We start from the raw sequence: 25,023 nt of genomic DNA, 5'->3' as shown, positions 1-25,023 counted from the left end.
GCCGAATAGCACAAGCGAAACGAGCCTTCAGTCAGAAATATAATTTGTTTACATCAAAAATTAATTTAAATGTCAGGAAAAAATTTTTGAAAGTATATGTTTGGAGTGTCGCTTTATATGGAAATGAAGCTTGGACAATCGGAGTATCTGTGAAGAAAAGATTAGAAACTTTTGAAATGCGGTGCTATAGGAGAATGTTAAAAATCAGATGGGTGGATAAAGTGACAAATGAAGAGGTATTGCGGCAAATAGATGAAGAAAGAAGCATTTGGAAAAATATAGTTAAAAGAAGAGACAGACTTATAGGACACATACTAAGGCATCCTGGAATAGTCGCTTTAATATTGGAAGGACAGGTAGAAGGGAAAAATTGTGTAGGCAGGCAACGTTTGGAATATATAAAACAAATTGTTAGGGATGTAGGATGTAGAGGGTATACTGAAATGAAACGACTAGCACTAGATAGGGAATCTTGGAGAGCTGCATCAAACCAGTAAAATTACTGGACAAAAAAAAAAAAAAAAAATTGTTTTTACTGAGTGATGTTAATGGAATATATCAATGGTCTATTTATAATAGAATTACCCTCGATCTAGAAAAAACTGTTACAATTTTCTAGAAAGACATTTTAAATTAAATATTTCAATGAGATTGGTCAGTGTAGAATAGGTAGAGAAGAAAGTTTTATGGGTTTGTTTGAAAACGGTTGTTGTTGAACTTGTTTCTCGAACAGCATTCAAGCAAGGAATCACCTTTGACTGCTCTTATGGGTCTGTTGCTTGTTTCAAGATAGGGATCGATCCATCATCTGTATAAGACGATCATAAGTCCAATGCTTGAATACTGTGTTAAAATATAGAATTACAAACAGACTACATTTATAATTTAACTGAAGGTGTTCAGAAACGTTTTTTTTTAATTTCTAATAATTTTAGGGCGTTAGTTGCCTGAATGATCAGTGGTTGTTTCAGGGTGTTTACGTGCTACTAAAATATTCAAAGAAAGTCTTCTTACTGATATAATCTATATTGGTTTTCAAATGCCTTATGTTTGATTAAGAAGAATCGAATTTTTCTTTTAATGCAGCAGTCAGTTTCGGTTCCTTTGGCCAGATGCTGGATGAATAACCTTTCAGATGTCGGTGGATGTTTTAGCAATGAATTATAAATAATAAGTAACTCGTATTATGTGTAATTATTTGCAATTATCGTAAATTGTTTTGTTAATTTGACTGAGGACTTAACTCTAGGCATTTAATAATATTATTGTTATACATTGATACAATTTTCTGTATCGCATGAATTACTGCTTGATTATCTTTGTGTTTTTTTACATATTAATGCTTATTTCATTTTTCACTATAATATTAAGATTTTAATTGTTCTGTTGTACTTTCTGTCTCACAACTTCAGCCAGTTACTCAGAATTTAATTTTCAGTGAATGGCTGTAAGTGAAGCCGTGGGACATAAAAATAAATTATTATTATTACAAAGAATAAGCCGTCTTAAAAGATTAAAATAAAGGAAAATCAAAACTGTGCATTATAATCTTCAAAACGCTTCGACTAAATGAGTGTCCTTTTCTTTCTTCCGAATAAATGTAGTAATATCATTGTTCAACGAAGTCTGAAATACCATCCTAAGTTTAATTGAAATAATGCATCCTTAACAACAATCATCTCAAGATCTGTACTTAAGTCGGTTCGATTTTCATAATTTTTATGTATTTTAAACAAGTTACGATATACCGGTTTATGGTAAAACCAGTTTAGCAGTTTAATAAACATATTATTTTAGATTGTAAATTTATTTTAAGTCTAAACTAATTATCGAGGTGATATGAAATTTTCTAAAAGTAAAGAGAGATAGGTAAATTTGGGGTGTGGCGATTTCATACTCATGCATAGAACATTTCGATAAAGAAACATACTTTTATGTATTTATCAGTTGAGCAGTTCTTTAAGGACTCCTTTATTCTATTTAAAGCTGTGTGTGTGTGTATATATATATATATATATATATATATATATATATTATATGTGTGTGTGTGTGTAAATTTGAAAGTTTGTGGACCTGTCTGTTATTTTATTTGCAACAGCATTACATGAGAACCAACCGACCGATTGCTTTCAGATTTTCAGGATACATTTTTGTTACCCCTGAGAAGAATTAAGTCATAGATGTAGACTCTAGCCCCCTTGGGATTTAAGGTAATTAAGAGATACTCTGAGGATGACAAACGCGTTGCGGGTTGAGGGAGCGGAGTCCCCTGACCGACTTTTATATATATATATACTTTACTACACAACTACTCTACTTGAAAGTAGTGATGAAAAAGGCTAGTATAGGAAATAATAAAAATTCTATAAAAAAACTAATTTAAAGGGAAAATTTTAAACTGATTAATAGATAATATAAACATAAACAAATGATATAATGTACGTAAAAATTAAAATGGCTACTATGTTGTAAAATAATATTGTTCAAAAAAAAAGATGAAAACATCGCTCTTCAGTTTAATTTATATTACGGTTTTATTTTTGATATATTTGTATCATTTTAATATGCATTAAACCTGTAACATATCGATGTGGAAAAAGAACAATAAATATGTGCTCGATTAATTGATTAGCTGGTTTGATTTATTTAACGGAATGATTAAGTTATTGTTTTACTGGAATCCTCTTACATTTTATTAATATTTTATAAAACCTAAATTTAATTAAATTAATTATGGTTGTATACCAAATCAAAAATTAATAAAAAACAAGGAAAATATTTCTAAAAAAAATTATTATTCTTAATCAGGAATTTCACATGGACAATTAAATTATAAAAATCAACATACCTCACTTATAAAGGAGCAGGAATTTGAATGCATCACCGGAATTATTCAATCAATTAGGGAGCGAGGAAGATATAAATAAATTTTTACGCTTAAATATTTGCTTTCATTACGTTAATAATAAAAGTTTCCACTCAACAGACCGTACGAAAAAAAACAACAATAATAATAATAATACCAACGTAATGTAATAACAGTTGAAAAGAAGATAATGTTCAGACGTATTTCAGGTATTATAAGGAAGTATGAATAATTTATAAAAGAAAAAAGGTAGTAAAAGTTTCTAGAAAATAGACTAACGAAATGAAAACAGAATTGAAATAAAATTTAATATAATAAAAGGATTTGAAAATAGAGTAATGGTATTTCTACACCTTGGACATTTACCAAATATTCGATAATCTAGTTTTTTTTTAAAGCGTTGGTTTTTAAGAGAAGTTAACTGAACAAAACCTCTATACGATTTTGTTTTTTCATTATCTTATTTTTTATTGATTTCATTCAACGGTTTACTGACGCAAAGCTAAAAATAAAAAAAAGAACTGTTTATCAATTTTTCTTTTAGGATCTTCAAAGAACTAGTAGTTTCGGAACAACTGATGTGTAATCTAGCAAATAATATATAACTGATGGTAATTATCGAACGCTAAAAAAACGTTTACGTTTTTTTTTTTTTGAAAACTGTTTGTAAAAAATTGAAAAGTTTTGCCAAACAAAGCCACAAATTTTTACTTAATAGTAAAAGCTTAATTATATGGCTTTTCAGGGGTACTATTTTTAATTGTTACGTGGAAAGGAATCTATTGTCCATATTAAAAAAAACCTACAGATTATTTTAATTTTCATTGGATTCGCTGTAGTTATTATACCTAACTTTTCTAAAAGACATCCTTAGCAAATATACCACAGAAGAATATTTCCGCTAGAAGATAACTGAACCCCTACTTAAAATAATATTCCCTTTAAATGTCATTTAAAACTATATTTTATCTCATCTTTTAAGCTTGGAAATAAATATCCAAATATTATAAAAATTATATAAAATTATAAAGGAATTATCCTGGAATAGTGGATAGGGAGGAGGTTCCTTCATAAATTTTATCAATTAGGGTTAAGATAGTTGTTTCCTTCCTTATAAGTAAATTTTATTTAATTAATACGAGGATGAGCGGAAGTTAGGCAATGCCTGAATTCATTAATCTCTTTTAGATTGCCAATATCGGAGTAATTAGTAATGCTTGGCCTTATACTAATAACGTATAAAAAAAAAATACTATTCCGAAAGTCGGAAGGCGAAGGTAGTTTTTCACCGTTTGTAAGTAGGGAATAAAAGCCGGCCTTCGTGGTGCGAGTGGTAGCGTCTCGGCCTATCATCGGGAGGTCCCGGATTCGAATCTAATTCAGGCATGGCATTTTCATACATGCTACAAATTATTCATATCATCCTCTGACGCAATACCTAACGGTAGTCCCGGAGGTAAAAAAAAGGAGGGAAAAAAAATTTTACATTAAAATTAAGAAAAACTTTAAATTTACTCAATACGACAATGGTTGCATGTGAAAAAAGTTTCACGTGTTTAGCATACGACAAACCCATCTTATTACAATTCCAGCAAACGTTTAGTCATCCCTTGCTGTAAGGATTAGTCATATCAAAAATTTGTTACAGACAAAGGTTTTAGGTAATGTTTAGAGAACCAACGACCGCTTTAAACAGATTCGATACTGTACTTATTAAGGGAGGCATGATGTTTTTTTGTCTTCAAAACCCCATTTTTTTCACCACCTAGGCCAATGGTTGGAGATAAAAAAAAAACTTTACTTACGTAGGTTTTACAACCTTATCCAAAATAATAGGAGCGTAAACGAATTCAATATTTTACTTTATAAGAAAGTTATAGCGATAGTTTTTTTTTCTCGAAAAAGCCCTCCATTTTCATTCCAATGATTCGATTTTGGCCGTTAACGATCACGATCGAGATTTTCAGGCTAGTTTGTTTTAAGGAACAATTTGGAAGTGATTGGCACAAAATTACGGCAGTTATCGTGTCCGCAAGAAAGTGTAAACTATAAGTAATTAATTTTTCATTACGTAAACCGTGGTAAATGAATTTAAAAATCAAAATACATTAGAAGAAAATACAATATTAAAATTATAAAATAAAAAAGGACAACTTTAAAATTTAACTTACTATACCACAATTAAAAATAATTAAAATTCATACAGAAGCACCAAAAATAATATGTACTGTTGAAGAAAAAAAAAAATAATTTTCTAAATCTGACCATCAGTATTTATTTGTAAAAATTGAAAAATGTAAATTAACATTAAAAAATTACAAGAACTATACATTACAATATTAATGAAATTAGAAAGATAAGTAACCAATTATATTTAGTCAACAATCGATTTTGTAGTAAATCTTTTCCGCAATCTAACTAAGCCTTTCTAGTCTGGTAATAATTGCTAATCTAACAGTTACGGAATAATTTTACATTAGTATGGTATATCATAAAATTTCAGGTGGTTTTTCAACCTTTTTTTCATGATTTTTTTGTTTTAAGGAACAATTTGGAAGTGATTGGCGCAAAATTACGGCAGTTATCGTGTCCGCAAGAAAGTGGAATATATATATATATATATTCCACTATATATGTAAATATATATTATAAATATATATATATATATATTTATTTATTTATTTCATTTTGTATAAATAAAATTTTAAGCTGACGGTGGTTTTGGGTCTGGGATACGTAAAACAGGAAGGTATGTCGAAATTTTCCGGAAGTCGAATCATGGTGCCCATTACAATAGGTAACTTTCTTATAAAATCTACCTAAATCATTATATTGTTCAAAAATATAATGAAATAAATTTGGTAATGAATTTTGTAATTTGGGGGATTTTACCAATTTACAACCCCTTAAAATTGGATAATTTATTCAGTTTGAAAAATAGATATTTTACGTAAAAATAAAAAGAATAATTTATTTTTAATTATTAATGATCTATTACTGATTATTAATAAAATAAAATTTAAAAGCATGTTTTTGTTTATATTAGAATAAATATCGGTCCTTTAATTATTATATATCACGTCATTATTTGGAAGTCATTTAAATATAAAGTGATGCGTTGATATTAAAATGTAAGCTGTCCTATCTTATTCGTATTGTATTATAGAATAATATTAAATTTAAACTTGATTTTTATATTATAATTTGTTATAAGCGTGTCATAACACGTGTATAATTCGTATTTTTTTTATAAATTTTGTTTTTTTAAGACATTAATTTTTAATATTATTAAGTGCTATTAAGAGAAATGTTTTACCTGTTTAATTTTTAAATATTAAATCTAATAATATTTTTTATTACGTTACGTCGGAACAGTCGTTTATAATTCTATTCTGTAATATGTCGACATTATAGAATAAAAAACAAATATATATATATTTATGTAACCTTTTACTTCAGGGTTATTATATTTTTTCTGTTTAGCCTCCGGAACTGCCGTAAGGTATTACTTCAGAGGATGAATGAGGATGATATGTATGAATGTAAATGAAGTGTAGTCTTGTACAGTCTCAGGTCGCCCATTCCTGAGATGTGTGGTTAATTGAATCCAAACCACCAAAGAATACTGGTATCCACTATCTAGTATTCAAATCCGTAAAAATGTTATTCTTTCCTTTGCTAGGATTTGAACCTTAGAACTCTCGACTTCGAAATCAGATGATTTGCGATGACTAGTTAACCACTAGACCAACACGGTGGGTTACCAATTAAGCCTGCTACTCTTCAAGATCTGCGAAATCGAATTTTTACAGCAGTGAATTCAATAACCAGGGACCATTCACCAATAAAAATAAATTGGGACCAATTATAATATTAACTGTTATTTATAAATCTCGATTTTTACATCCTTGTACGAAGTAAATAAAGTATTGATATCGCAAAAAATTTGGTTATCTGAGTTCAACAAAAATTTCCATTTGACCATCCCTAAATCCATTTTGACTATTTTCGGCGTGACGTCTGTACGTACGTATGTGCGTGTGTATCTCGCATAACTCAAAAACGATTAGGCGTATTATGTTGAAATTTTGGATTTAGAACTGTTGTAACATCTAACTGTGCACGTTCCCTTTTGATTGCAATCGACTTGACCAAAAGTGTCCATAATAGCCCAAAATCCAAATATTTGAATTTTTGAGTTTTTCTTTTTACGGCAATAATAAGCACTCAGTGAGAGCTTTTCAACGGTATATCATAAGTAGTATTATTTTCACTGGTTCCAGAGTTAAAGCAAAATAGACAATTAATGAAATATTTGGGTCTTACAAGGGGAAGGTATATCGTTTTGAATCCGACTCCATTTCCTTTTTTTTTTAATGAAAAGAACTTAAATTTTATTTCACTAATAACTTCTGATTTTTTTCATATTTTATTATTGTTTTATTATGGAGTTATTAATTATTGTACATTTGTTTTACAAGCAGAGGTTAATAATTATTAATAAATCAATATAATTCAATTTGAAAAAAAAATTTCACCGGTGCTAAATAGAGGCTACAAAAATCTCCACCTTAAAGTTAAGATAAACTTGAAATTTACTCAGTACGAAAATGGTTGCATGTGAAAAAAGGTTCACATGTTTAGCATACGAAAAGCCCCATCTTATAATTCCAGCAATATTTTGGTAATCCATTGCCGTAAGGGTTGGTGATACAAAAAATTGCTTCACACAAAAGTTTAGGTAATATTTAGAGGACTAACGCCCACTTTAAACCGATGCGAAACTGTGCCTGTTAAGGGAGATGTGATTTTTTTATCTTCGAACCCCCATTATTCCACCCCGTGAGCCAATGTTGGTGATATCAAAATGCTTTACTTACATAAGTTTTAGGCCCTTATCCGAAAAATCGTAAAAACTTTAAACAAATTCGTTATTTCACTTAATAAAAACGTTATAATATTTTTTTTTTTTTTTAAAGCCATCCCATTTCCACTTCCATGTTCTGATTTTGGGCGTTAACAAAGTCGGCCTAGGTTTTTTGTGCAGATTTTTAGGGATTTACTTGAAAGTCATTGGCGCAAAATTACGGCAGTTATCGTGTCCACAAGAAAGAGAAATATATATATGTAAATGTATGTATAAAGTTTTGAGCTGACGGTGGTTTTGGGGTCAGGGGGATGTGAAACGCAAAGATGTCAAAATTTTCCTTAAGTCAAATCATGATACCCATTACAATAGATAGCTTTCTTATGAAATCTACCTAAAATTCAAGTAATTTCTGAATATTATGTATTCAATGGCAGTTGAAAAAAGACTATCATTCATTTTACATAATTTGAAATCGTTTTGAAAGTCCCCTGAAGATTTTTATCTAACATTTTCTAGATCAAATGAACCTAATAAGTCAATTAAATCAAACAAAGTCGCTCATTTTAGAGAAATTTATCTTTTGCAATTTTTTTTCTATTTAATGTACTTCAACTACCAACCGATATCTTTTGTTTCTGCCCGATCCAAAATAATAGAATGAGTCATGAAAAAAGGTTACTTCATTTTCTCGTTAAAAACAATTTTTTTAGTAAAAGAAAATTTTGATTCATAAAGAATAAAAGTGCTGAAATGGTACTAAGTGAACTATTCAAAGACGTGTATAGGAGCATAAATATAGGTAAAATATTCTCAGCTATGCTTTTAGATACACAAGAAGCATTTGATAGAATTAATCACAAAATCCTCCTAGATAAAATGGAAAAAGTAGAAATTAGGGGTATCGCGTTGGCCTGATTTGGAACTTATCTGTCAAATCGTCTGCAATGTGTCAGAATCTGTGACAATTTAAGCAATTGGACTGTAGTATCAAGTGGTACTGCATAGGGTACTGTCTTTTCCGTTGTTCTGTTTTTGATATTCATTAAACACTTATGTAATGAAAATTTCACAGGGAAATGTCTCTCTTTGCGGATAATACTACCACAGAACATAACTGCAATAAACGGGAAGATAGAAAATACAGATGGAAGATCTTATTATTATCACAGATCGGTTCTACAATAATAAATTGGTTCTTCGTACAACAAATTAATCTAATATTGTTTGATAGGGAGGAAGCGGACGTTCTCTTTAAAGTATCATAAATATTCTTGCTCGTGTAACACTATTTGTGTACGTGAATTTATAAGGAAAACTAATTCAAATAAGTATTTAGACCTAATTATAGATTCTTAATTAAGTTGGAAGCCTCACTTATTAAAATTAAGAAAAGAATTATCATTTATTCATATAAATTTTATAGGTTACGGCATTATTGCGATCCAAAATGGTTGGTTTGTATATATAATACGCTCATTAAATCTAGACTTGAATTTGGAATGGGATGTTGGGTAGACATTTATAAATCTCACTTAACACGTGAGGAAATAGCATAAAAAATATGATTAGAATTACGGATTTCAAACGCACTTCCAACCTATCTCTCGAGCTTTTCAAAAAACTGCATATTTTATCCATAAGGAACTATACATATACAAAGAATTAAGAGTATTTTTCAATAGTTGTAAAGATCATAAAATAAATAATGTATATATACAAGAAGTATAGATTCAGACAATACACAAATCCCGGCTGTATTTAAAGAACGGTTTCGTAAATCATTTCTCTAATTAGGAACTAAAATTTGTAACATGTTAGACAGTAGTATAAAGCGTGTAACTGTTAAAGATATCTTCATTAAAGAAGTGAAGAAATGGGATGCCAGTATTCGGGACACTGCCTCTCCTAATAATGGAGACAAGCTGCCTGAAATATCTTGGAATTCTCTTTCAGAGAAATTGTGCCTTTTCTGAACATATTAATAGTATATGCAATAAAGCGGACAACATGATAAAAGGGTTAAATATGATCATGTCAACAAAGAAGGCTTCTAGAGCGTCCAAAAGAAAGGTGACAGCATCGGCAGTTGTATCATCTTTATTGTATGCAGTGCCTGTATGGTGGACTTCATTACGAATCAAGAAAAACAAAAATATACTTGTGAGAACGCATAGGAGGCTGTTGCTGGGAGTGGTTTCCGCTTACAGAACAGTCTCCTATGAGGCACTTTGCGTCTTGGCAGCAGTACCTCCAATCGACTTAGCCCATTACAGGGTAGAGGTATCGCAAGGACTGGAAACTCAGGAGGCTAAGCATAGGCTAATAACTAGGTGGAAAGAAAGGTGGGGAGAGGTAGGACCTGCTAGCAGGACAACACAGCTAATCCCTGACCTTGAGAGTTGGATCAGTAGGAAACACGGGGAGGTGAACTTCTTTTTGTCGCAGTACTTTACGGGCCACGGTAATTTTAATTATTACCTTCACAGAGTTGGGAGAAGACAAACGCCGGCCTATATGTACTGCGGCATTGAGGACGATGCAGACTACACCTTCAAGGAATGCATCAGATGGATACAAAATAGACGGGACACAAATTTATCGACGATGAGACCTGAGGAGATTACGAGTAACATACATAGTGAGGACAATTGGAAAAGAATTGAAGGAACTATCAGGAATATCTTAACAGTAAAAAACGAAGACGAGAGGAAACTGGGCTTCTGAGTGATTAGATTAGGGTAGGGTGGATAGCCCCAGTGGTGAGGGCTGGCATGCTTAGGTGTGTCAATTCCAAGGATCCACTGGGGACTCCGAGGGAGAATAGGTCTATACAAGTGTAAAAGACCCGTCGATGCGTCACGACTTTCCAAGGTATGGCGTAGCGATACAGAAGGGCAAATGAGACACAAAAGACCTGACCGGTGGGCCGACCTGCCTTGCCGGACATACAGCCGGTAGGTGGGGAGGCCCATTAGAGTATAACAGGCACTCCCCTGGGTGGCGTAATACCAACCAGTCGGACCGGCCCAGGGGAGGAGTCAAAAAAAAAAAAACATGTATTCGGGACAATAGTGTTTTATTTTCTAAATTAGATTGTATAAGATTAACTATTGATGAATCGAACCACACACCGACTTATATGTAATGATTATTAATAAGAACTAGACTCGTTGTGACAAATTAGATTAATTATATTTAGATTAGGCTATATTTTAAGTCTCGTTTGTGTATTGTTACAGAAAATGGAAGTTTGTACATTTATTTGTAAAACTATTATTGGAATAAATTTGTATTTGAATATAATATTTAATTATATCTATTATTTATCTTATAATGACGTTACTTATATAATGTATTATTACGTATCATTCAGAATAAAATATTTATTTTTTTACGAATTAATAAAAGAAAGGTAATCACAATGTGAAAATTTATAATTTTTATTATTACAAGTTTATTTTACTGGTTACTGTATTTGTTGAATTTTTTTAAAATTTAATTTACATTTTATTCAAATTACTCTAAAGGGAAATCAGAAATTGTTCTTTGTATTGCGTTGGTAGTTTTCATATGTGCTTGTGAGTGTTTATAAATTGGGTGTTGCCTTATTTTTGAAAACGAAGCTTGTTGCTGGAAGAATACACATATTTGAAGTTTTATTAAAAGATGCAGCTGCGTTTTAGTCTTATTATATACTAGAATAACTTTAAAGCTGAATGAATTTCCCTACACTGTATTATAGTGAACCGTCACAAAAGAACCGTATCTCGTAAAACTCTTGATACAATAAAATACGTAATCAGTTTCAAAACGGATACATATAACAATATCTCGTAATATTTCGCTTTATATTTTATTCGGAATTCATATCAAGAACTGTAAACTTCCGATTGTAATAACTGAAAGTAGATAAAATTCACAAGCGCGCACACGTGCAAGTTTGTCAGCTACTTTTGTGTGCAAGTTGTATTTCACAAATATGAACTTTTCATGATTCAAATCACTGCAACCGTTTTTAAAGTGGTGTAGACATTCTACCAAAGATCGTGTTTATGTTTATGTACATAAATCATTTATTCATTTTCTCCTGATAATGAAGATTTAAATTTTTTTTATATATAATTTTAATGTTAAGCAAATTAATTTGAATTTAAACAATAGCACTCGAATACGATTTATTACTCAACAATATGGAAAACGGAAACTAGCAAAATAAAGTTAAAATTTTAAGTTAGTCGATTTAAGTAATCTTTTGAAGCTTACTAAAAAATTTAGAACGAGTTTTCAAGATAAGCTAGGGGGCTGAAATGCAAGCACACTGGAACGTAAGAGTGGAATAAAATGACGCATAAAGTGACAGATCTGACATCTTGTAGTTCCATTCCCCTCCTACTAAAATTCCAAAATTCTTTGCCTTCTGTCAGTCGCTACTGTTTTGAAGTCGAGTACGCTTGCTGTTTTAACTCACTTAAAAAAATATTCAGCAACCGATTTCTTAACTGGCGAAAAAGAAAGTTCTAGTAACATAAATCCTTATCTAGCAGCTTTTTATATAAATGAAATTGTCAAAGGAAATACTGAGCACAGGTAGCCAATAAAAGTTCGTCCAACAGAAGCTGTTAAAACGAATATTTAAGGTAAACCTCGTAGTGATCGACCAATTTCTGTTACCGACGAGACGCATCAAAAGATAGCAGATGAATCGATTCAAAATGACCGACATATCACGCATCGACACCCAAATAGTCATATCGAAAGAACGAATAGGAAAAATTATTGTGCGACTGGAGCAAAAAAACATCTGTTCACAGCAGTTGTCACACAAACTCACAGAGAAAAACAAACAACGAAAGGAATGTTGTGAATAGCTATTGGAACGTTATCGTGATTAGATAAAGTATTTATTTATTTATCTGTTATATATTATTTCATTCGTAGAATTCTTGTTGTTTTCTAAATTATGAACCAGTCACACTTGTAGTATTTATTATAATTTGTTTTTATTCTCATACTTATAACATTATTCATCATTCGTATTTTTTGCCAAACCACGGTTCAAAAAGTTGGAAGTTTTTTGTTACATTTGTGTTAGGTCATAGTCCTCCGCTAAAAAACTTTCAAAAAAATTTACCGAACAGGAAGATCAAAATATGAAATCACGTTATAGATCAAGCGGTTCTAATGTTCTTGTTGTATAGCCAAAATCGAAATTTTGTATTATATTGTATTTCATTTTTTACTCAAATGGAAAAATTTAATGCCATTTTTAAGTTAAAAAGGTGTTTATTTTCTCAGTTTAAAATCATCATATTTAAACATTTTCTTGCTTTTCAAATAAGTTCGGCATTTTTGTTTAATTAAAAATTACAAAAGTTGATTTTTTTTTAAAATGAATCTCGAGAATTTTTAAGTATAAAATGTATTTTATATTTAAAAATTTGAATATTTAAAAAGAGTGGATATATAAAAAGAGGATACCCTGTCAGGATATATTTATATGTGAATGTGAAATTTCCTAAAAACATAAAGATTTTTAAAAAAATTCCACTTCTTTCTATGCGCTAATAGAACATGTAAAAAATATCTACCCTCAAATATTTAGCACTCCTAATAGTGTGATCATCCAGCAGTCAAATCATAATAATCAAAAATGAAAGGAATGGTTTAAGAATTTTTACAAAATCTTATTCTTTTTATACATCAAAAATTAATTTAAATGTCAGGAAAAGATTTTTGAAAGTGTATGTTTGGAGTGTCGCTTTATATGGAAGTGAAACTTGGACAATCGGAGTATCTGAGAAGAAAAGATAAGAAGCTTTTGAAATGTGGTGCTATAGGAGAATGTTAAAAATCAGATGGGTGGATAAAGTGACAAATGAAGAGGTATTGCGGCAAATAGATGAAGAAAGAAGCATTTGGAAAAATATAGTTAAAAGAAGAGACAGACTTATAGGCCACATACTAAGGCATCCTGGAATAGTCGCTTTAATATTGGGAGGACAGGTAGAAGGGAAAAATTGTGTAGGCAGGCCACGTTTGGAGTATGTAAAACAAATTGTTGGGGATGTAGGATGTAGAGGGTATACTGAAATGAAACGACTAGCACTAGATAGGGAATCTTGGAGAGCTGCATCAAACCAGTCAAATGACTGAAGACAAAAAAAAAAAAATTCTTTTTATATGTTTATTACAGAAGTTTTTCTCTAAAATTCATCCTTAAATAGAAAAATAGAAATATTTTTCACACAGAAAAGTTGAACCCCCTATAACAGATCTAGTCCATGTAAAATAACACAAGAAAACATTTTAACAAGAAAAGATAAAATTGGTTCAACTATTTTAGAATCAATTAGGAACGTATTGACCTACCGGGTGTCAATACTGTCGTAGTTGATCAGCTGTTTAACAGCTAGTTTTCAAAGTTGAAGATTCTGAGGTATAATTCAGTAGCCTCAATTAATTTATTTGATTTGATTTTGATGCCAAAATGTAGCCGCGGATTACGTTGAAAAGTAAGGTGAACTTTATTATCGTTAAATAAATTTTCTAGTTATTTATGTTTTATTAATTATTGAATTATCCTCATACAATATTACAGCAGCCTTTGCTGCTTATATTGTTATAAACGTGGGTGTCGGTGGAAAAAAACGTTTTAAGTAATAGTGAATTTTTGAACTAATTTAATAAAATAACTATTTCTAATGATATAAGTTCTTGTTGCTCTGAAAATAAATAAGTTTAGATTTTGAAGAACTCTTAGAAAACATTGCTGCGAAAATTATAAATGACATTCTTATTTCTCCTCGTAAATTCAACGGAATAGATTAGATAATTTTATACTGAACGAACAGAGGTATGCAATGAAATATTAACATATTCAAACATCCTCGGTTTTATTCACTAAACAAGATAAATTTATACATGTAATTTATGCAGTACAAATTTAAAAATTTATTTTTTTTATAAATAAATACTCGAATGCACTTAAGTTTATTTAATGTCTTATTACGTTTATGGAATGTGAATAGTAATAAATAATTGGATTAAATCTCACATCGGCTAAACATTAATTAAATTTATTTTAAAATGCACACAATGAGGCTTCTGGAGGTGCACAATGAGGACTCTGGATTCTTATATATGTTTAATGACAAGTTCAAACCGTATGATGTTTCCTATTCACGATAAAAAATAGATTCAAACAACGTCGTTTGATATTAAGGCGCCGGTAAAAAAAGTGAGTAACTCCTTTTATCTAGACATATAAAGATGTTACCGGGAAACATTGGTAGGCCATCATGACCCCTGTAGGGGAAGATACCCGCCTTGTGACAATACTAGTCGTCAGCCTATCCCGTTCCTAGCCGTGATGGCTTTGTCGAATTTCGTCTTTCAGGCCTAAACTTGATAACACTACACAATCAGCAGTTTTGTCTTTGTCTGGATGCCAATATTGCAAATGCCTCGGCATTTGATTTAAATACAAAACTTACTATCACCTTCGTATGGCCTCCTCTAAACACGTCCACCTACCGTAACATACAACAGTGAACCATCAAATTAACCGATTTGCGGAAGCGTGATCATCGTGCATTCCTCTAACACCCAAAGTTTTACACAAAAACTCTTCCTATATCTAACTTCAGTTGTATTGTGCATTAAGATTATTATTTGATTTTGTTATGTAATCAAGTTAAGTCAAGTGTTGGGATTAAAACAACTGTTGATCCCAAAAACGACAATTTTGTCGTACAATTCAATTTGCTCAAAGCCTTCTTGATTTACTTAAAAATCAATAAATTAATTCAAAAATTTAATTAGCCTCTAACGAAAACATAACCTATCTCTCTCTGCTCGATCTGCTTTTGGAAGCGTGGTCAATCCTTACATCCTCCCATACTGCAACTCCATCAGAGAGTTCTCCACACATCGATTCTCATCCTAACATCGAATATCTCAGCTAACCGAGGCTCGATGCCAAAACGCCTTTCGTGGCCAAATAACCACGCAGGCGGGCCCCTAGCAACCGTGTTGCTCTTCTATCTATACATCTGTAACAGCATCAGACCCTCTCAGCCATCTTTTGCAGGGCTATGAATCTAAGAAAGCCAGCAACTAAGTTCCATTCCCTTTCGGATTTCCAATTAACTTGTAGATAAAAACCGTAATTGATTCTCGCAACTTCTCTAGCTACTTTAGTACGTTCAGCTTCGTTCCTGGGATCTAAATATTAGACTTGGCATACATGATATATAAGACATAACCCGACATTCCGGATATAAGCCAGAATTAAACAAACCAAATTTGGTCAACCTATCTCGAAAAGCACCATGTTCAGAAATAATATGCTTGTGTAATATGCTGATTGGGGGAAATTCATCTAACTACCTGCATTTTTTTTCACATCAGGAAAAATACCGTGCGTGTAACGGTCATCGGACGATTCAGTCCACTTCTCGAAAGAAATAAATTCCCGGCTGTCAGTGTAACCCTAAAAATGTTGAACTGAAAAAGAATCAGACAGGAAATTGTTTAAATTATTTCTTGCATTTTAAAAAAAAAATTAAACGATACTAAAACGTATAACATGTATTTTTAGTAATCTTTTTTTCCTAATAAATTAACGAATTTGTTCTTCTTTGATAGTACTGCATTCCAATTTCTGTGGAAAAAAGTTTAAAAGTGTTACATGACTTACCTGTCTTTGCCCTAGATAGTTTTTTTACTTCAAAACACTGTGGGTTTTTATATATAAATAACTATTATTATTACTTAAAATTGATGAAATATATTTTTAAATACTAAATGGAAAACGGATTATGGAAATCAATTTTATATAAAAACTGCCAATTTTAGATTTATTAAACCATTTTAAATGAAAACTATACGACTCGATCTGCACAAGAGTGTATTTAAATGTTCTGCCGATATTTTACTATGTGATATACGACGCCAAATGTAATAAAGTTTACTTAAAATAATATGTTTCGCTCTAAAATTAAAAATATGTGGAAAAGATAAAAATACTGATATTATGAACGTGAAAAGAAAGTTTTTTTTCAGGGGAAAATGGTTGTAAAGCCTAAGCTAAAATTTGATACAGCTTCATAAAGCCTTAGGCTTTAATGCAAAATCAGTAATGATATTAGAAAAAAATAAAATAAAATGTGAAATCGCCTTACATACTTGTTTGTAGAAGCTTAAAATTTAACACGATTAAGATTCCATTGACAGAAATATTTCGACTTCACTTAGTTCAGCCGATTTAAATAAATATTCAGCAAATTAAAGGAAAAAAAAACAGTTAATTTATGTACGGCTTAACCGTTATTCGATGGGGGTCAAACCTTAACAAAACTGATTAAAAAAAGTTTTTTTTCGAAGTTTCCTGAACTTTAGGAGTTTGAGAATATGTAACAAAACTGTAAACCAGTTGAACTAATCTCCCTTACATCGTCTGATACGGTAAGTAATTCTTATAGAACTCCTTTTATACCAAATTTCAACTTTCTTAATATCTCGTCTTCTTGTGTGATTAAGTTCAAAAGTTAATAATGATTGATAAAAGTTAATAATGATTGATTGGCAATAATGATTTTTATGCACACACATATATGAATATGTATACATATAAACGAAATTTTAAATTTTAGTCTTCTAGAATTCCGGAGATATTTATCAAAAAACAGATCAACATAGATACGTTCATACTCATACATACATCCTTACGGAATTTTCCATGCTTTTTTGTGTTTTTTTCTTAGAGTGGTTTATGAAATGTCGAGATAAGCAAAAAACTCTTACAACCGAAATGAATGATAACATATATTCTCTTGCTCTACTACAGGGTGTCCATTATAAAACACAACCCATAAAATTTCAATAATCAAGCTTACTCCCCTACTCGTTACTGAAATGGACTCGTCGAACATCTGAACATCGCGGCGACGCAGCAGAACACTACCGATAGTAAAAACAATGAAATCATAACGTTCAGTGTATTGTTAGAAACAAAATGGTGTTTTCGCTAGATAAACGTGTTTTCATTGTCGAGTCGTACTTCAGTACGAAATCAGTGGTTGCAGTGCAAGATTTGTTTCGCCATAAGTACCCAGATAAACCAGCTCCTAACAAAACATCAGTATTAAGGTTAGTCGCAAAATTTAGAGAGACCGGTTCTGTTAATAACAAGGAACACAAAAGATCTGCGTCAGTGTTGAATACAGATACAGTCGCTGAAATCAAAGACCGATTACTCGCCTAGCGAAATAAATCCATCAGACGTTTGTCTGCTGAAATTAATTTGTCTAAATCAACTGTTCATCGGGCGACCAAACAATTACAATTACGACCTTATCGCATTGAAACGGTTCATCGACTTCTTGAGCCCGACAAAGAAAAACGGCTACAATATTGTCAACGGTTCCGTCGATTTCTGCGTGAGGGAATTAACGTTATGGATTCGTTATTTTTCACAGATGAAGTACGGTTTCATTTGGAAGGCTACGTAAACAGCCAAAACAGTAGAATTTGGAGCGCTGAAAATCCCCACGTTTATCACGGAAAACAATTACACCCGCAGAAGTTGGGCGTGTGGTGCGCGATATCGCGGAAGAAAATAACCGGTCCTATTTTTTTTGAGTAGACCATTAATGCAGAACGATATCAGGATATTTTATTTCAGTTCATCGCACTCTTTGAAGAGGAAGACAGACACTGTTGGCTACAACATGACGGTGCGACATCGCACTACGCAGGCTCAACTTCTGATTTCGTTGAGGAATTCTTTGGTAATCGTGTTATCGGTCGAGGCTTTTTCTATGGAGTTACCTCAATGAAAAAGCCTGCAGCAACAAACCACGAACACTTGAACAATTGAAAGTCAATATTGAACAAGCTGTATTAAATATCCAGTCACAAACTGTTGAAAAAAGTTGCAAGAAACGCTGTAAAAAGAATTGAAGCTTGTACGTAAGCGTAGTACCAACTACGCTTACAAGTTACGCTTGTAAGTGTTGGCCACTTCCAACATCTACTCAAAATGTATGGTAATGGATTGTAATAATAAAAATTACATTTACATTTACACAAGCCTTTTTATTATTTCAATATAAAGTTTGGTTACGTATTATATGGGACACCCTGCATATTTTACATACGTATTTTCTCTTACTATAATCTCTGCTACAGCAGTTATTTATTTCCGGAACAAAAAATTTTCAGTTAGAATCTGTTTTTCAGTTTGAAAAAGACAAAGGATTTGAACAAAATCCATTTTAGTTTAATCAGTACAAATTTGTAACATACTGATTCTATTTTTTATCAAACATCTCATTTGGAAAGGGAAATTTAAATATTAATCATAATTGACTTTCTGAATATATTACTTTCCGTCCAGCGCTATAGCTGTAGAAGGGAAAGAATTGTAATCGGCCTAATTTTCGCTAATGCGGTTTTCACCGAATCTTGACGTTTTTACACACAAAACTAAAAAACCCTCTGGAAATTTTCTGGATGTGCAGAAGTTCATATATACGTTTGTGTGTTCGATGTCGCCTTCTAAATTACCTTATATCTCCAGAACTATCGGACGGATTTTGACCAAGTTTGGTCATTTATGTATGGACAGAGGCGACTCGAAGCTAAAATTAGTGGGGGTTCTGCTTTAGAAAATCTTTTTCTCAGCCTTTTCAAGGTCATGGTTAAATTTTTCTGTAAAATAAAATTAAGCAAAATGAATCAAATAGAGTAGTTGGAAGCAGGATAATAATCTAATTCTATACTTTATTACATTCATGAATATGGTGGTTTTTAAGCACATTGTGCTGCAACACCGTATTCGGTTTAATCGAATAATTAATAAAATGCTAATACAGATAATATTATCTAAGTATTATTAGATAATAATTTAATAAAATGTCCGCTTAAATACATTATAGTCTAATGGTGCTTAATCTAAATTTCTACTTACGCAGAAACAAATAACATTACTAGTTTTTACTAATTACCTTCTTTTTGCCCTTCCAGCTTGTTTTTGGATAGATTTGGTAATCAAAGACCCCTTTCTTTCCGCCACCTTCTGTTCACTGCTGAAAAAAACAACTAAACAACTTTCATATTCCTTCCACCGACTAAAATAGTAAACGGAACGAGCAAGGAACGTTGCATACAAACGCGGAATAAACAACCTACTTTCCACCAACGCTCTAGGATCAGCACTGCGGGAGTGACAGTTCTCTCTCTCCCTCGCAGTCTTGCGAGCAGTTACCTATGTTCGCATGTGCACAACAGCCAAACACCACGCCGCTAGAACTGTAAAGCGCTCAGTTCCGTATAAAGATATTTGTACGTTTTTCATAAACTGAGGGACTGACATTAAGTTTAAGGATTATATATTTTTAAGTATAAAGAAAAAATTAAAGAAAAACGGACTCACATTAAATGTTATCGATAATATCAAGTGGAAATTGGGGATGCTGCAGTTCCACAGTGACTATACACAAGCCGCCACTTTATATAGAGCATTGAAGCTATTATATTTTCAACATAAAAGATCAATGTTGGTTGTAAAGCAAGGTTACTCTCAGTAACTCGCCTAATTAAAGTCATATTTTTCTTACGCACATCTGTTAAAAATTAAAATATAAAAATATTTACACAAAACCTTTTTTTCAAAATCGCAGTTTCACCCCAAAAATTGCTCGAAACTACTGCTATGTTGTGATGTCACAGGTGAGTGGTAGAATTAAATAAATCAATAATATTTAAAATGTAAAAAAGTAACTCGTCTGGTTAAGTCTCGAACTCGATCCCCGGTTGTCTCGATTCCTGGTGCGTTAAATGTCGCGGCTACAGCAGTCTTCCGACCATACAAGCGAAGTTTGTTGTATGTAAACTGGAAATTAAGTTAGTTAAATAGTACCAACCGTCACCGCTAGTACTGCTGCACCTGCCTGAATTAAATACGGTATGCCCGGGCGGTTTAGTTAGAATCATCGAATTAAATAAACGAAAAAAATATTATATTTCAACAAAATTTTAAATAAAGTTATACCATGCATCGGAAACAACCCACAGTTATAGGACTTTCACGGGAACGCGGCTTCAGCCGCCCGCTCCAACAGTCAGTTTTTCTTTTTTAAGACAACAGTTAATTAATATTCTGGTTTAATATAATATATTTAAATTATATAAAATTATGATATTTGTAATAGATATTGTTAAATTTAATGCAACATTAACAGACATTAAAAATGCCGAAATTTTACAAGTGCGGCTGGAACAATTCGATATTTTTTATTAATTTTAATGAGCACCTGTACTCCCAAAGTGATTATAAAACTGCGACAAGTAAAGACAAATTTTAAACAAAGTTTATACGAGTATATACTATTGACAAATTATTTTCTGTATATTTCCATCCGAATTGAAAAATTCCTTGTGATTAAATCCCCCTGATAGTTTTATTGACTCCGGTTATTCTTCCTAGAATTCAGCGTATCAAAATGATAAAACTACGCAATATTTTTAAGAGCATATATGAAAAGGTGTATTCCCTTTACTTCTTGCATTGCTTTGAATATGGTGTATAATATATATATATACCCTAAAGATTTCGAATACGTTTATGTTTAAAGTTCATTTATGTATTTCAATATGAAGCCACAACGTTCAATATAAAATTTTATTGCAAGAGCTCGTTTCATTGTATATTTCTAGCGTGCACTAAAGTTTCTTCTAACTCTTTTCATATCTTTGCATTCAGATTATGAAATTAACTTTAAATTTCAGTGTAAATTTTTCTGCAAAAAAATAACATAGCACTTATAACATTCTAATAATATAGCTAAACAATACTATACATAATCCATATATCGCCGTAGGAGAATGCATTTTATTCTTAATGGAAAAATAGTTATAAATAAAATTAAGTTCTTACCAAAATAATGATGCAGGTAATAAATAAAATCAGAGAAAACTTTTCAAAATCAAAGGTCGATTAGCATACATCACAGTTCTATTAAAAAAAAATAATAATAATAATAAATAAAATCCTATTACCAGTTAATACATTTGTAATAACAGGTTGTGAATCGAGTATACATGTATAAAAGCTTATACTATGTTTTCAAATATCAAGGTGATATGCAGTGATTCTTATCAATACTTCTTTTTCTACATCAAAGTTTGACCAGCCGCTGCATATAGAAATGTACTTGTCACATGTATAAAATATATTATTATTACCTATTTAAAAAAAAAAAAAACATTGAAAATAATTGAATAAAAATCAATTTTTATTTTAAATCCAGTGTTCCAAGATAAAAATTTTGTTGAAAAATTAAAACAAAGGCACTTAAATATTTAAAATTTATGAGAGGAAAATATGACGGCCTAAAAATTTTAACTCATATTATCCAGAGAAATGGAATATAACCATGCTATGATGAAAGTAAAAGAATTAAATAAAAAATTATTGGTTCTGATATTACCACTTCAACAGAGTTAATGGTGAATTCTACGGGAGGATGTTTGATCGACTCTTTTCTAAAGAATTTTATAATATAAACATTAAATAAATAAAAGAAAAGAGGTCTACCGTATTGGCGCGGTATTAATTATTAAATAATTTTAAAAATTCTTCGAAATTTTGACATATGGAATATAAGCTAAGCCGATGCTTTTTTTTTACTGACAGGAAAAAAAATTTAATTAACTTTTAGCTGTAGCTGTATGATCATTGTACTAAGTTATATAATCTATAAATTCATAGCATGTTTCTCTGAAATTCCATAACTAGTGGCCGCTTTGTATTTTTTCCCATACGACCCTGAACTAGATCTTCAGCCAAGCATGACTCTGTCCAGGAGCGTGACCTTGCAACTCTAACGGTTCTCCCCGTCTGCCGGCAGTAGGTCCGGCAAGGCAGGTCGGATCACCGGTTCTGGATCTTCATACTAATTCACCAGCCTCTAAATTCAGAGACGGGGGTAACCGAGCCCGGCTATTCCGTTTCCGAAACCCGCCCTATCCGCCGAGACACGGTCTTTTCTCCAAATTTTTTTTGGTTGTATTAATCCATCCTTATTTTGATTTAATTATTAATTAATTACCAAAGGAACAAAATTAACATTATTTCTTTGGCATAAGGAAGAAAATATGTTATCCTAACAAAATTTTCACTTTGAATTCAAATATGTCATCACATTTTCTCTATCCCCATCGTTTTCTGTGATATGTAAGCAAACGTTGAAAGAGAAATTACAATTAAATACATACAGAGCACAATTTAACTTACCTAAAATGTGTAGAGGTTGTTTTATTTTGTATTTGACATTTCGAACATCTCTCATTAGCGTCCAATAATAATCTGTAAAAATTCTTCACTCCAATGAAGCTGGTGCCCATTTTCCATGACAGATCTGATGGTGAAAACGTTTTCACCGTGCTCATCACTGGCGGCGCCGAGATTATCCAGAAAGAACTTGTTGTGAAACAATGTCGGAACAGCTCTGCAGTGGCAACATGTATATACGAAATATTTTACATTATCAAGCGGTATTAACTAGTTTGAGTTCAGATTTTGTTGTGGAACGTTCGTCTAACGCTTTGTACATTTCTCAGTTCATATTTTTAAATAGAAACTTCACATTGTAGTTTCGTGTTCTTTAATATGTCTAAGTGACCTCAAAGTTCAATTTCAAAATTTTTTTAGCAAAACCGCGCGTCCGGTAGTAATTTTTGTAAAGTTAGTGAAATTTTCACATTGCCAAATATTTTTTCGCTCCCGCAATCTGTCGCAAACGTTCTTCCCGAAACTAGTTTCACACCCACCTATGAAAACTTAGCTGGTATTGAATGTACATCGACATCGCTCAATAATGTTGACGTGCCCGCTGAATCATTTAGAAGCAATAAGTGTATTGTTCTGAATCCAGAAGCTTCAACATCTTCAATTCCAGTGAACCACACGCATGTGATATTGGTGTTTACGTAGGAAAATTCTTGTCTAATGAAAAAAAACTGGGTGTCTTGGACAATATCTGGGAACCAAACCCAGGGCTTGTTTTTCCAACAAAAGGAAAGAGAAATCTGCGATTTCTGCGGATCATCCGTAACGAGTATGTTCATGGCATCAAAGAAGCCAAAGTTAAGTTTTGGCGAGACTCCATGCGCGAGTTGCAGTGCAGTTCCTGGCAGCTCACGAAGTCATGTTACCAGCCAAAGCCATTGCACATGCTGTCGAGTATTCGATGCGGGTTTTGTGGTCGAGACCGTACGTTAAAATCTGTGGCGACTTACCAAGCATTCCTGGATACTATGTTTGCAGATGCTCCGGACGGAAGCAGAAGTCAGCGTTAGGGTGGGTGGGACACCATTCCGCGGCGTGCGGTCTGTGGATCCCGTAGATATAGACCGAGGGGATCGAATGGAATTGAGAAAGGCACCGGGAAATGATCAACTTAACCCGGATATTTTCTTTCATATGTTGCCTGTCACAATAGGGTTCCGTTCTCGGTTCCTTGCTCTGGAACTTGGTCTTTGACGGATTTCTGGGATTGACATTTCCGGAAGGGGTCACGGCCCCCCAATCGGATTTTGCCGATGACTGTCTCCTATTAGTTCGTGGTAACTCGCGACAGCAGCCAGAAGATCAAGCCCAGGCGGTTTTGTCAACCACAGAGGGCTGGATAGACATGCAAAATTTAAAAGGGTGCATACAAATTATCGTACAATCAAAACCCCTACATTAAGTAAAATTGCTGTGTAATCAGCCGAGTTAGAGTTCATAAGTACCTATGTGTTTTGTTTGATGAGAAGTTGCTTTTTAGCAACCACATTAAGCAAATAGTGGTGGACGCCGTCTCAGCGATGCACAACTCAAGAGGATTGCTCAGAAAGACTATGGGTTTTCGGGCCGTCAAATGTAGATGTTGTACCCAAGTGTCTTTGAAAGCATAAACCTTTACGCGGCAACCGTTTGGGCGCATAGGTTGGATATGAATAGAGAACTTGTTCAAAATTTAAGGAGTGCCCAGCGCAGAGCGTTAATTGTGTGCACTGGTGTTTTTAAAACCACCTCCTACGAGACTGCGTAGGAGGCTTTACAGCCTCACGATGAATGCATGGTAGGCGATTATATTTTAAGTAATTCATATGGATTTTAATTATACTATTTATTTTTAATTTTATAATCGTATGTTTTGTGATGCTGGGCTGATCATGGTTTTACCACGGTCTCCGTTGATCCATCCGCATGGCAGTTTCTTTTTTTGTCTATGGAGAA

At 32.3% G+C, this 25,023-nt stretch overlaps 1 protein-coding gene across 1 annotated transcript in view; it reads left to right on the top strand.

Moving 5' to 3' along the window:
• The window catches only part of LOC142317936 (zwei Ig domain protein zig-8-like), a 551,031-nt gene that overhangs the window by 339,157 nt on the left and 186,851 nt on the right, over positions 1-25,023 (top strand). The window lies entirely within an intron of this gene.

The sequence above is a fragment of the Lycorma delicatula genome, chromosome 1 (genome assembly GCF_047948215.1).
Source record: "Lycorma delicatula isolate Av1 chromosome 1, ASM4794821v1, whole genome shotgun sequence".
NCBI classification, from domain to species: Eukaryota; Metazoa; Arthropoda; class Insecta; order Hemiptera; family Fulgoridae; genus Lycorma; species Lycorma delicatula.
Note: the sequence above shows the minus strand (reverse complement) of the source record. Positions and strands in the feature narration are given on the sequence as shown.